Consider the following 15680-nt stretch of genomic DNA (forward strand, 5'->3'; position numbering starts at 1 on the left):
TGCTGGTCTGTACCTGAGCAGTACTGAATTCTCTGGGGCTGAGTCTGGCAGCCAAGACCCAGGCAATCATCACCATGCCTACAGTTTTAAGCTTCATTTTTTGCCCATAGTGCTATTTATTTGTCCATTCTATAGTGTTCCACATTTATCAAATAAAATATAATGAATGGGTCAGAAAAGCATTTCCAATCTACACCTGGAAACAGAGGAAGAAGGCAGTTTCTGGCTGATGCCCACGATTAACTATAAATTGTAAAGCACCTAGTGGGCTCAAAACTGAAAAAAAATGTGGGTTGCTTCGTGGATGCGAAGTAGATCTGTGTCAGTGCACAGCACAGGAACAGAAAAATGTAAATTCTAGATTAATTTTATTTTATGCAGGTTACTGGGAGGAAAAACTGTACTTGAGCTGGATAGGGATCTTTCATCTGTTATGTTACTATATATAAGACATTTTTTTCCTTTGCATACTGTGAATGTATTTTGCATCATGGCATATACATTTGTGTTGCTGTGGAAACACAATAATATTATTTTCGTTGTCCTAGGAAACACAGACACAACACCTGGTAGTGGTCGTTGTACCAGTTTGGATAGATGCTTGTTTTCTCTTCTGTCCAACAAAATCTTCCATTCCCTCCTGTACCTGAAATAGAAGAGGTTCTTGTGATTATTAGCATTATCTTTAAGTATCCATTCCCATAAAATGGGAGAAGCTCTTCATGCATGAAATTATTGTCTCAGCAATATGGGCTTTCCAGGTTATGGCACTGGTCCAGGTAAGTCACTTTTGCCCTTGCTTAACATCAAACCTCTGAGAAGTCCCACTGAAATCCACGGGACTGCTCATGTGCTTAAAGTTAAGTGCAAGCCTAAGTGCTTTTCTGGACTGATGCCGAACTAAAAGTACATGACTGGCCCGTGGCTTAGAACGAGTGTTTGAGAACTTGAGAAAGTTTGTGGCTATTGACTTGGTTTTAAAATGGAAGAGGATGTATTAGCTATCTGTGAGTTTCCATGTTTTCACTCAGTCATAGAAACACAGAATATGCTGAGCTGGAAGTCACCCATGAAGATCATCAAGTCCAACTCCTGGCCCTGCACAGGACACCCCAGGAGTCACACCTTGTGCTTGAGAGCATTGTCCAAACTTCTTGAACTCAGACAGGCTCAGTGCTGTGACCTCTTCCCTGGGGAGCCTCTTCCAGTGCCCATCCACCCTCTGGGTGAAGAACTTTTCCAGATATCCAAACTAAACCTCCCTTGACTCAGCTTCAGGCCATTCCCTCATGTTCTATCACTGGTCACAATAGTGAGGATATCAATGCCTGTCTCCCCTTGTGAGGACATTAAAAACCAAAATTAGGTCTCCCCTCAGTCTCCTCTTCTCTGGGCTGAAGTTTTATCATTTTGGGGGAAAATGGAATTAGGGAGTAAATTTGAGGGGAAGTTGTACACAGGGGAGCTGGTTACCTTATGCCATGGGAATGTATGGGTTTGTTGTGGTTTAACCCCAGCCAGCAGCCAAGCCCCACACAGCCGCTCACTCACCCCCCACCAGTGGGATCAGGAGAGAATTGGAAGGGTAAAAGGTCATAAACTTGTGGGCTGAGATAAAGACAGTTTCATAGGGAAATCAAAAGCCACACACACAAGCAAAGCAAAATAAGGAATTAATTCAGTGCTTCCCATGGGCAGGCAGGTGTTCAGCCACCTCCAGGAGAGCAGGGCCCCATCCCTTGCAGCGATTACTTGGGAAGACAAACGCCATCATTCCAAAGGCCCCTCCCTTTCTATTTCTTCCGCCCATGTAATATTCTGAGCATGATGTCCCGTGGTCTGAAATATCCCTTTGGTCAGTCTGGGTCATGTGTCCTGGCTGTATCTCCTCCCAGCCTCCCATGCACCCCCAGTCCCCTTGCCAGCGTGGCAGTACAAAAAGGCCTTGGCTCTGAGTAAGCCCTGCTCAGCAATGACAAAAACATCTTTATGTTGTGCTGTGTTCAGCACAAATCCAAAACGCAGCCCCATACCAGTCACTGTGAAGAAAATTAACTCTAGCCCAGCACAGGGTTGTTGAGGTGGTGTTCTGGGTGTTTTGGTGAAAGTTCGGATTTGTCTTTTCTGCTGCTCCTCTGTGGGGAGGGGAGCACAGGCTAGCATTATTGTAACATTATTTTATTAGCAGTGAAGCCTTGTATGTAATTTGTAGGCTTTTGACCACGTGCAATTATACACTGAATTTTGATTATTTTTTATCCCATCTGTCTCCATAAAATCTGTTTTCATTGAATCATACGGTTAAAAGATTATATTTATTTTATAAAGAAACTTAGGTTAATTTTATAATACTGCATGCAAATGTCAAACGTGTAAATACAATTTCTCAGTAAAATCAGGTTCATAATCTGTTACACATGGTTAAAAAAGAAAATTCTTTCCTTAGACCATAGATTTATGTCTTATGTACTCTTTCTGATTTGTCCATATATACTTCCTCATGTTCATTGTTTTATAACTATATTTGAATGCCTGTGGCAAAAACAAAAGCCAAGCATTTCAGCATGTAAGAATATATTTAGTCTATATTTATATATGGACCAAAGTTCCTGGAAGAAAAAGTTGATAGGTTCAAGCATGAGTCCAGTATAATGATAAATTTTGACTCCCTACAGATTGCTTAGTGCTGACAGAAAAAATACCTTGGAATTCTGCTGACCTTTTTCCCATAAGACATGGCCCCAGTTACTCCTAGTTACTGGCTTCATATAGTACTGTCAGTAAGAATAACTGCTCTTTATTCTGTGCAAAACTTTGTAACTTATCCAAAGTACAGTATTTGTGCATGAGATAGAAGCAGGTAGGGAGGGAGAGGGAGCAAAGAGGAGCAGCAAGACTTGTACTTTGAGAAATTGTTTCTTTTACTCTTTGAAAATCACTTCTTCCCCTATTATTGTCCTAACATTCTTTTCCCCACAATTGTTATTGTTTTTTGCTTTACTCTAAGATGAGCAGTGTGCAAAACAGAAGATGGACCATGCAGTAGCCCAAGTGTGTTTCTTGGAAAAAATGTAAAGTATCTCTGAGAAGAAGTTTTTTGTTAGAAACAATGTTCAGTGGGGTCTTCGTTCAGAGAAGAAAGAAAAAAAAAAAGGGGAAGCAGTTAATAAAACCTGTGATTCTTAGTTTTTTTTATCTGGTGGAGGAAGGGCATACGTGTCTGATTCTTCAGAGATGGCTTGGGTGTGGTGGACATTTCTGGCTTCATTCTCACTGGACGCGGCGCTGGGTGTCAATAGCACGCAGAGCAGCACATCTGCATTTTCTGGCCTGGGATAGTTTATTTCATTACTACATCCGTTTGTGGGGAGTAGAGAGAGAGAGTGAATCTGCTCCTTAGGGAAGCAAATCCAGTGAAACGCTCGTGCCAGAGCTGCTCTGTGCTCCGTGCACAATCTATGTAACACTCGAACTGTATAATTGAGAGCTGACTGCAATTCTGTTCATATTAACTTATGGAGGTTTCTTCATTAATATGTTTAAACTTTATGGTGTGAGAGTGAGAAAGTAATCTTCAGAGGAAAAGTAAAGCATTCAGTAAAACCTGAGGATCTGTGCAATGCTCTGCTACGTCCGTATCTGGACAAAGGGCATTCCAAGGACATGGCAGAGGGGCTGCCAAGCCTCAATGCTGGTGCTTCCTGCAGAGTGGAGGGGATCTGCCAGGTGATGATTCAGACCACCTCAATTAAGGACTTAGCCTCCCCCCAGTGCTGTCAGGAGCCCGGCTTCCTCGTGTAAGTGCTTGATTTAGATGCTTTACAGGAATTACACATTCCTCGCTATTTCTGAGCTGAAGGTTTGTTTCTGAAACCTGTGGATCTACACATGTCATAAATCAGTGTAGCTTAGTATCAGGTTTGATTCTGGATGACATTTCCTCGTGTGGACTCAGCAGTTTAGCACCAAGGCTAAACGTATTCTTATGCTTATGATGCATTGAAGTAAGTGGAAATCCTGACAGCGCTGAAGCCAAGGGCAAAATTATTTGACTTCAGTCTATACTTCAGTTACACAAAGATGGATTTAATCTCCTGTTAACTTCTAGGGGCTTGGGGTGCACATCCCCAGAGAGAGCACTTACTCACTCCTCCCTGATGACTGCCAGTAACTTCTTTCTGATTTTATTATTTTCTCTCTGCCATAGCTTAACATCTTTACTACACCATCCCACTTTCCATTTGTCAAGCACCGAGGATCTCTCTTTGTGTCATTCCACCCTCTCTTTGGAACAACTTTTTTCTGTGCAAACCTTTCCCAGTGAAACTGTTTTTGTCTGTGGTCTTATGTTCCTACTTCTTTGGGAACAGGAAGAGATTGCATGTTTTATCTAGTGAGTGAGAGGTGACCGTAGTTTAGACTGTAGAGTCTTGAGGCATAAATCTTTATCTTCCCTCTTGTTGAAATATTAGCTATAGTTACAGTTATCTGCTGCTATTAATTTTTGTTTCTTTGATTTTTCCATAAAAATTTGATACCCTCAAGTATCAAATCATGATTCAAATGAACACATAGAATATAAAGAAATATTATTCCAAGAAAAGATTGATTTCCATTGCATTCAAAGCCAATTTTTTGCATGTTGTATGGGCACAAATCAAGATCCAGGGCTTTTACGATTTATAACCCTTTTAATAGCAATAGATTGTGTCAAAAATACCATTTCATCCTTTATAACGTTTTTCTTTCTTTTTTTTCCTTTACCAGTAAATGGCAAAGACTGCAGTATTGTAAACAACCTAAGCATAAAACTAAAAAAAAGAATGCTTTTGTACAATTCCTTCACCGCTCTTTCCCCAACCCATTTGGGTACGAGTCTTATCCTTTAACCTAAGGCAAAAAATGAGGCATTTGTTTATAACATACAGCAGAAGATACACGATCTGTTACATCATTGTTGATCACACAAATAATTATTTCTACTCTGTAAATTGGTCTTCTTGATTATGGTAGTTAGGAAAACATCTGTTTCCATTTTCACATGTTCACTGATTTTTTTTTTTTTTTTTTTTTTGTGATGAAGACCACCATTAATGTGTAGCAGGACTTGATTAGGTATTATATTGATGAAAACCAATTAATTTGCATGCACGTAAGTCTCACTGGCACTTGTTGAGGACTAGGGTTTATTACTATGATAAAGACAGTGGGTGAGTCTGTTAGGTGAACAGATGTGAGTACAAGAGACCATAAAACTTTGTTTTGGATATTTATTAAGAATTACGTAATTTGAATAGTCTATATTTTAACATAGTTTATTAAAATATAGTATGTTTTATGCAATTTATATAGTACAAATGTGAGCACATTTAAAAAGCTGAACAGTTAATACTGGTAATCAAAGGGACAAGTGAAAATGAAGAAAAACATTGTGACTTGCACATGTAGAAGTGAAGTGATATGGTAAATGATCAGAGAAATATGAAGAACATTTTAGGAAAGGGCTGTTGCCAAAAGAAAATTTAAGCAAACCAATAGACCCCAATTGTCTCAAGCCTGAGACTGACAGGAGAACTGCAGATTGTCTTCAAGTTTTCTCTGTCTCTGTCTTCTAAAAGCTCCCATTGTCTTCTGTCCTTCCCACAAGCTGGGAATTAGTAAGCAAAGTATTATCTCACCCAAGGGAGAAGCAACCTGACATTACCTAAAATGAAGAAGAGGGGAGCCTGAACGAATTAACAGTGAGGAGCTGAAGGCACGATGCTTGCAGATGACTTTAACAGTTGGGCTACTTCACAGCGTGGATGTTATTTATAGCAATGCAGCTAGAGGCATGATCACCTGGGGATTTCATGGGGTTTAACTCAGAGAAGCTTGCTCTGACCACAGGTTGGTCTGGATCGAGCATTTGTTTTGCAGGTAGTACAGACTGTCACAGGTAACTCATTAGACTGACAATGACTAGGATTGCTAATTGGAGATAAAGTTCAGAATATGGTGAAATGTGAGAAGGTGCAAGTCAGCCATCCTCCCATCTCGGGGTATCCATCTCCTTGCTTTCTGGTACCTTGTTGTGCTCCACCTAATATCCAGGAAATGGCTATTAGCTGACCATTATAACTAAAATTAATATGGGATGAGAATAAACAATACACTTTGGGACTCATTATTTGTCTTCCAGATGCAGGGGGTGAGGAAAATATGGGAGTTACTGTTTACCTTACAGTACTCGTATTCTGATGGCCACAGTCCAGGCCCTGACTAATGGTTTTGAAATGCTGAGGACAGAAGTTAAACAGGCATCTACATCCCAGACCCCACTAGGGAACCCCTGATTAGTGTGTAGAGGGTGAGAAGCAAGGGAAGTGTTGGAACTTGAAGCCTGGCCAAGAGCATAAAACCCACAGGGCTTGTGGCTATTGCAGGTAATAACAAAGGGACAGTGTCCATAGGAGGGTAAGAGAGATGGTTCAGGGAAGGGCAAGCCAAGAAGGCAGAAGGCTGAGGAGTCAGATGATCTCTGCTGCACATTTCAGTCATGGCTTAGGGAAAGCAGAGTGGCTGAGCAATGGATCTGCACTGAGACGTGCCCACAGGGGTGTCTCAGTCACCGCTGCGCAGGACCGTGCACAGGAATGATGGTGGGAGCACAAGGAAGCTCCGAAGAGCCGTAAGTGCCTGTTGAGAAAGCTGATGGGTAAGAACATTAGAAAACCTGGCAAACACTGCTGGCAGTTTATTTTATAGCTTTGTTGAAACAAGTTTCACAGGTTTCCTGAATGCTGCACTCTTGTCATACTGTCTGATTTCTCATTATGTTACATAGATTATCTGGGTCTTGGTGTAATTATTCTGTTTAAAAACATTCAAGAAAAACAACATGCAGGAGTTCAGGACAAATGAAGTCTGGGTTGTGTTTTAATTTTTAGGTTTTCAGGAAACAAAGTATCAGAGTAGCAAAGAGAAATTCAAAGAGAAAAGGTGGTAAACTTCAGAAACCGAAGCATTTTATTGGGCCATGAGTGAAGAATTATAGCCTGTGCTGTGAGTAGAGACAACTCTCCCATTTAAGTCAAATGACTAAAAAATGTAATTTTTTACTTAGTGAGACCATGGTACTTTCTGCCAGAGTACAGTTTGAGAAAATATCACTGTCAAAAATCCAGGTGAGGAAGTTTCCTTGCTTTTCTTCATGCAGAGGTTTTCCTGATTGCATTACTTATGAGGAACCAACCAAAGCCAGGCACAGTTTGCTGGACACTATACAAAGGGTAGGGTAAGAGGCAATCTTCCTGCCTTGAAGAGTAGTATAGGAATAGACAAAATGGGAAGGGAGAGTGGTAATGCACAGCTATTAATGTTGTGATGATAAATGGCATGTTAATTCTCACTTTTTGGCAGAAGAATGTTGTTTAGGGATTAGAAAGACTAGGAAAAGGGGAAATTTGTAGTAAACAATAGGGAAAGAGAAGATAAGGGTGGCTGGGGAGCACTGCAGAGATTGGAGCAAGCTTGGATCAAGCATCTGTTATCAAGGACAGCTTGAGTCGAGTCAGAGTAGAGAGAATATTTTCAGTTCCTGCTTTAGCTTTTTCTACGGCTTCTCTGCTGGTGGCAGTGCCTGGTTGTTGACTCCACACAGTTTTCTCTTGCAAAGCTTCTGTGGCTTGAGTCAGAGGAGGTCCCATCTGTGGGGAACACATTGCCCTTGACAGGGGGTGTCCAAGCCCCTGGCACAGTGACTGTGGAGTGGGGAACAGGTGGGGCACAGGTGGGGCACCAGGACTCCCACCTTGCCTCTAGACTGAGCCCTTGAGAAGCTGCTCTCCCAACCTGAGTCAGAAAGGCTTTTAAGCATGCAGAGTGTGTCTTGCACTTGAGTAAGAAGGGTGGCATGGTATACAGGGTTTATAAGTGTAACAAAATTAAGCAGACTATTTTATATCCAGGTTATTAGAAGTTTATCAATAGGATTTAAATTTAAGTTGTAATTCTGAAGGTATGTCTGCTAATGATATGACAGGTGCAAGGGTTGCAAGAGCAATGTAACCATTACAGCAGTCATAAAAAAAAAATATTTAATGAAAATTATTGAAAAATTCAACTTAAAAGCCAGCAGAATTACTAAGTGGTTAATGTTTCTGAAAGTTGCACTTAATTCAACATCATCAGATATCTTAGACAAATGACAAATCAAAAATGTCCCCCATTTCATGACTGGTATCTTAGGACTTACGAATACATATCCCTAAATTAAGTGTTTTGTCTCTGCCTTGTAGAACACTTACCTTGTAGAAACAAATACTGGAAATTTTTTTTTGTTTGTTTTTCTAGAATTGTACATTCAATTAAATCCTTATAACCATTTTAAATGTGATTTCATTCAAAGACAGAAGATTACTTCAACTTACTGCATATACAGGAAAAAACACAGTAGAAATCTAGCCCTTGAAATTTGTTATATAAGATTAAAATAATTTAAAAACTTAAGCCTTTTTTATTAAGCTCAAAATGCATATATTAGACAGTTGGATCTGTATTTTTAAACTCTGGCTAAGAGCATGCCTTCCTTTAGAACAGCTAAGTAGTGTAAATATCTTTCTTCACCCTGTTTATTGTCTAGTATATTTAAAAACCATTTTTACATATTGTGTTAGAGTGGCTGTCTTTCCTTTCACCAATCAAAACCATTTCCAAAATATTATTTCCCGATTTGTGTCTCTAAATACAGATTTTTTAAATTCATGCTTTGTTTTCCTAGCTCAGATGTGTTTGAAATACAACAAAAAGCTCTCTGAGGGACAAAACTAATACAAGTAGAGCTATACTTTTTTTTCTTAGAAACATGATGTCAGTGTTTGAAAATATTTAAAAGAGGTTGAACTTTTTTTTGAATTATAGAGAATATATATATATATAGTGGTCCTTAAGGCTTTTTTTTTATAAAACTGCAGGTGCACATGGCCTCTTCCTTTCCTGAGGAGACCCCTCCTCATGTGCTCTGTGATGGCTGGATTGTGTCACCCTTCTCAGCCCGGCGTGGCTCGAGCTGATGGCTCAGCTCACACGGCCGTACCCAGCATGCGAGCAGCTCCTTTGAGAGGCGCTTGTCAGGAGGGAAGAAGGAATGCACCTCTCCAGCTTATTGCCACCTTGGGTCTCGTTATAGCAAAACTGAGACTGCCAGTTGGACCAAAGCTGAGAACTTGACTTCTCTGGGAATAGGTCCAAGACCACCGAGCACTGGGTGTGCAGAGCCTTTTATCAGCACATCATCAGGACAAGGTGGAGTCCCTTGGTCAGGGCTGGACTTGGACCAGGGTGCTTCTGGTGAAAGGTTACGGGGTTTGAAATTGGCTCCACAAAGTGCCCTGTTCTTATCACCCTCCTAATTAGTGGCTCTGTCTGGACCCTTCCTTCTCTCAGTCAATTCCTCCACCTGCTTAGCTGGCCAAAGCCAGCACCTATCCTCACTTCTCCAAGCAGGCTGTTTTTAATTCACAGCCCTGAAGTCTCCCTTCCATCCAGGGTTAAGTTGCTGTATTTTCCAGGCAAAAGATAAAAAACCAAGATTGACGAATGAGTTTAGCATATGACCATCATGCATCAGTTATTAAAAAGAAAGAATAGCTGGAAGGTCCATCTACAGCTTGTTTGCCTTGTCCATATGGGAAATGGAATTTAAATTACCACATTGTTTTAGGAGTAGTTTGTAATCCCAGTATAGTGAAGTCATGTTTTTCATGGGATGGGAACAGCAGATAGTAAGAGTTTCTGTAGTTAGCATGATACCAAGTGTGATAGCAAGATACATTGAAGTATTTTTGTTGTGGATGGAAATGTTCAGATGCAGAACCAGCCGTTCTACCTCCCTGGGAGAAGACACTGAGGAACTGCTGTCAGCTGGCTTGTGTTTGCAGTGTGTCTTCCAGGATACCCCCAACTTGATTCACATTCTCACTGAAGAGGTGGAACAGCTTCCAAGAGCCTGTAGCAGGCTCACTTTATGCAGAGCAGGAGGTTTTCCTTTCCTTTTCTTTTTTTTTTTAAACAGTACTGTTCTAGCCTTTTTTGATTTGAAAACTCCTAATTTTTTTCCAGCTTACTGATAACAGGCATACTTCCCAGTTTAAGGTCTCTGAACATGGGGGTTTCATAGACCACAACTTGAAAACTGTTGTAGTGTGAGGCAGGACAATGCTGTGTATTCATTTGACTTTAGGAATTGTTAACAGAATAATCCCATCTGAAATTTGTGTTTCCAATCATACATGATAGTAAAAATAGGAATTATAATAGACCTTTAGCTGTGAATTTGGATGCTCTTGTGCTAAGTGCTGTACAAATACAGAAGAAAAATTCAGTCCCAGCACCAAAGGGTTTAGACTTCAGAGAGGTGGCTGCAGACTGGTGGGGGAATATGTAAAACAAAACAACAGGGCCATGCCAGTGGTTCAGCTGCTGTCAAAGATGCTTGTGGGTGTCCTGGTTGTCTACAGGGAATCTCTTCCAGAAACAAAGGGTTAATGAGACTCAAAACTCTGGCTGAAAACGTAATGATTAGTTAATGAGAGGGGCATCATCAGGCAGGCTACTAGAGCCAGAAGGAGGGAGGGATGCTCAGGAAGGCATGATAGATGTCCCTCAAGGGTCAAGGCAGCACTGTACTCTGTTAGAGGTTTGAAGAAACAGAACAAGAACCAGATGCAATGAGAGGCAGTTTATAAAATGTTCATTAGGTGGGTGCAGAAACTGCACCATGCCAGCATGAGATATGGGAAGGTTAAAGTATAGATAGTGATAGATCTTCAAATATTGATCTTAGGCAGTACTTGACCCACTCTTCCTGCTGTGCATACACTGCTTAAACCTCTCCCTACTGTGCACCAAGGGTACAACTCATAGCCTCTGTTCCTTACTGTGCCAGTTTGTGTTGGAGAATGGTTAGAGGATCAGGGACATGGATCATTGATAAAGGGTACAAATCAATAACAGAAATGTACAAGCAAAAGCCTGCACAAGAAAGTGCCTCCATGAGAAAATGCCTGTGTGAGAAACAGGCCTGAGAACCAAAAGGGAGTTTTAAGGAGGTACAGTCCTGTGCTGATAAGATGTACTGACCATGAGAAGGGAGGAAGATCTTTGATCTCTCAAGTCAAAACATAAATAATAGAAGCTTGCCAAATGTAGCCTGTTATCTAACCCAATTATGTAGAAGTAAGAATGTGCTTTCTTAAGTTTAAACTAATTAAAGAACTGATAAGCATGTACTTTCACACTATATAAGTGCCTCTGTATTGCCAATAAACGAAGCTTGCTTTATCAATCACATTGACTGTCTGCATGTTTTCCCCCGCCGAAGTCAGCAAGTTTGGATGAATTTGGAGGAAAATACCCTCTGATAGAAGGCAGGTTACAACCACCCCTCCCTCACCAGGTTTGGGGGAAAAAGACATTATCCTTGGAGGAAAGTGAAAGAGATAAAAACTATTTATTTAATAAACACACAAGAAAAGGATAATAATACTAAATAATAAAACCTCTCACTGTGGAGAGAAACCTGGGAAGATTTTAGAGTCCTTCTGTAAGTGTGGTCTCTCTCCTTCTCCTCGGAACTAGGTCGTGGACCCACCTCTGGGGCCTCAGTGGAAAATTCTCCCGATGCATTCTGATGTTGAAACAGTCCAGAAGAGAAGAAGGGAAAAACCGAAGTCCCAGAAAAACAAAGTACAACTCTCTGTCTCCCTCCCGAGAAAAGGAGCCGAAAGCTGGCTGAAAAGCAAGCAGGGTGCTTCCTTCACTCTTGCTGCTGCAGAAGCAGAGTGTATTATCTGTGTCCTTGAACAACTGCTTTGAAAAGTTCACTCGTTTTTTTTCCTCTCCCCGCTCTCAGGCTCAGTTTAAAGGCACAGAAAGGCACAAAATTAATTTCTGGGCATGGAGGAGCGATAGGGGATACACATCATAAAGTCACCCCAAGACACTTACTCATCTGAAAGCTACAGGTCTGGTATGAACTCAGTGTTGAAGCTCTCCCTCTACTCGGTGGAGAAACAGGCAAGCAGCAGACAGTCATCTACAGGAGCAGCCTCTCTGACATGGGGCAGGTGAATTATTTTTTCAGTGTCTCTTGTCTATGTAATCTTGCCATGCCTCTTAACCTTCAGACAGTTAAAATTTGCTTAAAGGAATCCTGTCCCAGGTCTTCTCTTTGACTAAATCCCTTATTAAGTCCTATACATTTTTTAAGCCTTAAAAATAACAGATTTTAAAATGTAGTAAACTTTTCTAGGAAACTAGAAACAAATTATTGTTATTGTTATTATTATTGTTGTTGTTGTTATTGTTGTTATTGTTATGTTAATACATAATACAAAAGTTTTCTAGTAAACTTTTTCAGTAAAGTTCCCAGGAATAATCAAAGCTACTTTTTCTAGAGAAAATGTGTTTTCCAATCCTTATATCACACAGAAAGGAAGCTATAATCCATTTCTCATTGCCAATATTTCCCTGCTAAGAACTGGAAACCACTCCTGTGGCTTACACAGGGAAGGATGGCGTCTAAATTTCTTGCTATCACCTAAGGAAATTTGCTAAGTGTCAATGTTGTAGTGTTGGGTTGTTTTGGGTTTTTTTTTGCAAAAAAAAATGCAAAACCAATATTGAACACTTGGTTAAGTTTAAATAAAAGAATTCTTTGGCTTGGAAAGGACTTTAAAGATAATCTTGTTCCAAATCCCCTGCCACAGGCAGGGATACTTCCATGAATCCAGGTTGCTCAAAGCTCCCTCCAACCTGGTCTTGAACACCTCCAGGAATGGCACATCCACAGCTTCTCTGGGCAACCTGTTCCAGTGCCTCAGCACCCTCATAATAAGGACTTTCTTCCTAATATCTAAACTAAACCTGCCCTCTTTCAGTTCAAAGCCATTCTCCCTTGTCCTATCACTACATGCCGAGAAAAACCCCACTCCAGCTTTCTTGTAGGCCCCTTTAGGTACTGGAAGTTGCTGTAAGGTCTCCCCAGAGCCTTCTCTTTTTCAGGCTAAACAATTCCAGCTCTCCCAGCCTGTCTGCAGAGAAGAGGTGTCCCAACTCTCTGAGCATCTTCATGGCCTCCTCTGGACTTGCTCCAACAGGTCCATGTGCTTCTAATGTTGAGGCCCCAGAGCTGGACAGAGTACTCAAAAGGAATTTTTATCTAGAGCTGTCCAAAAATAAAAATCCCTGATAAAAAAACCTGCTTTCTATCCTCAAATGGAAGCAGTAAAAAAGCAAATGAAATTTTTTCCATAGATTTTGCCACCAGCTCTAGTTCTGATGAGCTTTAAACTATGGCGTTTGAGTGTCCCCACAGTTACTAATTTAAGTGTCAGTGAAGCTGATTTGAGCTGTTGATCAGCTTAGCAGTTTCTGTGCATGTCTCAAACAGTCTCACCCATTTTCCTAGATGTAAAAGCCTCATTGAAATATGAGTGGCTAGAGGTGCCTTCTTCATCCAGACAGTAAAAACAAATGTATTTAAATATGAAACAAGCCACCTTCTATCTCAGTGATTTCAAAGTGAAATGACTTTGAGGGATATATTATTTGATACCATGTGTGAGCTGTGCTTTAGGACAGTGGTTTTGACTGTTTAAATGGGCTAAGTAGGTAAAATACAGTAGCTCATTATGCACAGGAGTATTCTGATGACCTACTGCTTCTTTCTAACATGAAGAATTTTTAATTATTGCATCAGGTTACCTTCTCTCAACCTCTCATTACTTTACAGCACTCCATCATCATCTTCATAGTAATTTTCTTTCTAAGACAGTCAATAAACCCTCAACCCTTGAACCAAACCTCCTTATTCCCCTCCATGAATCTTTTCCTGCAACTGTTTTCTGTTCCTGTAATGTTGTTACACTGATCTCTGAAGTCTTTTCAGTTCTGCATTGTTTTTGCTGGGTTTGCTTTTATTTTTCAGGCAAGGTGACCTGTGACACAAGGACACTTGAAAACATTGCCGAAGTGCTGCACCTCAGCTGCTGCAACTGGCTTCTGTAGGACTTTCTGCCTATTGGATCGTTGCTAAATCAGTCTCTATATACTCAAAGTATTTGTATATCAGAGATGTATTTAAGGAAACACCTAGAATGTACTGAAATAAACAGGAATTATTTCAAGCTGTTGCAGGCTTCATCTCACATTTCCCTGACAGTTTGTCTACTTGATTTTTTTAGTGCGCAGTAGAAATTAGAAATGATCATTCAGTTCTGCTTTCTTCTACATTCCATGCCATTACTTTGATTTACATTCTGAAATTGGGTTAGAGGTGAAATAACCCTGAAACAGTCTGGAAATTATTAGAGTTTATATTTTTAAAAAATTCAGATATGTGAATCAATAATCAAAAAATAAAACTAGATTTGAACTCATAGATGAAAACTAATTTCCTGTGTTTTTTCTACGACATGTAAAATTACTCTGATAACACAACTGAGGAGCTGTGTTTGGTCATGTACAAATGAACCTCTTTGTCCAGATGGGAAAGGCAACACTAGGGAAGTTGACCCTTTTTATAGGTAAGACACAAAAGCAATTCCCTCTTTGGTTAAAATGAATGCATGCAAAGCAACATTTCTTCATACAAGTGTCTTCCCATTTGCCTAATTAGAGAGACTGTCACTAATGGTAATGACTGTCAATGCACAAATTGTATGGACAGGTTTATGGCACCATGATGGGAATTGCCTGTTTACAACCAAGTATTCAATAAGTAATTTTCACATGGTGAAATCCTGTTGCTGTAAATGCTGAAAGGTGTACAGCAGTGCAATGCCTGCTGTGATGACAATATTGCAGTCTCAGTGTCGCTCCAGCATTCAGGTGAGTTGTACTAACACACTTCCCTATTTATAGTTTGGATCATTAATATAGTCCCTGTACAATATAAGCTGAGTGCTAAATGATTGCACTCTGTCCTGGATGACTCTTAGTTTTCAGCATCAAACTTTGGAAAGAAAATTTCTTCATTTGAGTTTTTCTGCTTTTTGAGTATGTACTTTGTGCATTGCACAATATGACATCCAATTGCAATCATATTAGGATACATTTCTACTAGAGCTTTCAACATGGGAATTTCAACATGTTTCAGAGCTGGTACTTGAACAAACATAAGGAATTCTGTATTCTGCTTCAAAACTTCTGGACATTTTGGACTTATGTTTTGAGTTGCAAATTTCATGGAAACCAGTTCTGCAATGGCACTTACTATTGTGAGATTCTAATTGTTGTCAGGCTGAAGAGAGTATGAGAACTGTATTTTGGCATTCTTACATCTGAGTCTGCCAAAACTAAAAATCCAGAGATGCGAAGAAATGAAAATTAATCTGATGAATTCATAGGTTTTGACACATTTTGAGTTCTCACTGGAAGGTGTGGTAGCAGAGGGAAAGCCTCTTGCTTCAGAGTTATTTACAGCTATCCTGATGAATTTCTATTGGAGACCATCTACAACCTGCAGACTGTTCCCTCCATAATCATTGATCTCCACACAGGTTGGAAGGAAACTCCAGGATAAAGAGCACTAGCTTTCAAGTAATTAAAAAGTTTTTATAACTTAATCCAATAGGTCTCCAAACTTATAATATTACCAGCTAGCAGTGTGCTGCATTGGCAAGGGCAGTTTTCACCCT

At 40.2% G+C, this 15680-nt stretch overlaps 1 long non-coding RNA gene across 2 annotated transcripts in view; it reads left to right on the top strand.

Moving 5' to 3' along the window:
* LOC138108998 (uncharacterized) overlaps nt 1-14420 on the top strand; it is a 75670-nt gene extending 61250 nt beyond the window's left edge. For both annotated transcript variants that reach the window (XR_011150194.1, XR_011150193.1), the window contains 2 exons: nt 11894-12107; nt 13970-14420. This is a non-coding gene — a long non-coding RNA (uncharacterized lncRNA). The remainder of the gene's footprint in view (nt 1-11893; nt 12108-13969) is intronic.
* The last annotated feature ends 1260 nt before the right edge of the window (nt 14421-15680 follow it).

The sequence above is a fragment of the Aphelocoma coerulescens genome, chromosome 4, assembly GCF_041296385.1.
Source record: "Aphelocoma coerulescens isolate FSJ_1873_10779 chromosome 4, UR_Acoe_1.0, whole genome shotgun sequence".
Classification (NCBI taxonomy): domain Eukaryota; kingdom Metazoa; phylum Chordata; class Aves; order Passeriformes; family Corvidae; genus Aphelocoma; species Aphelocoma coerulescens.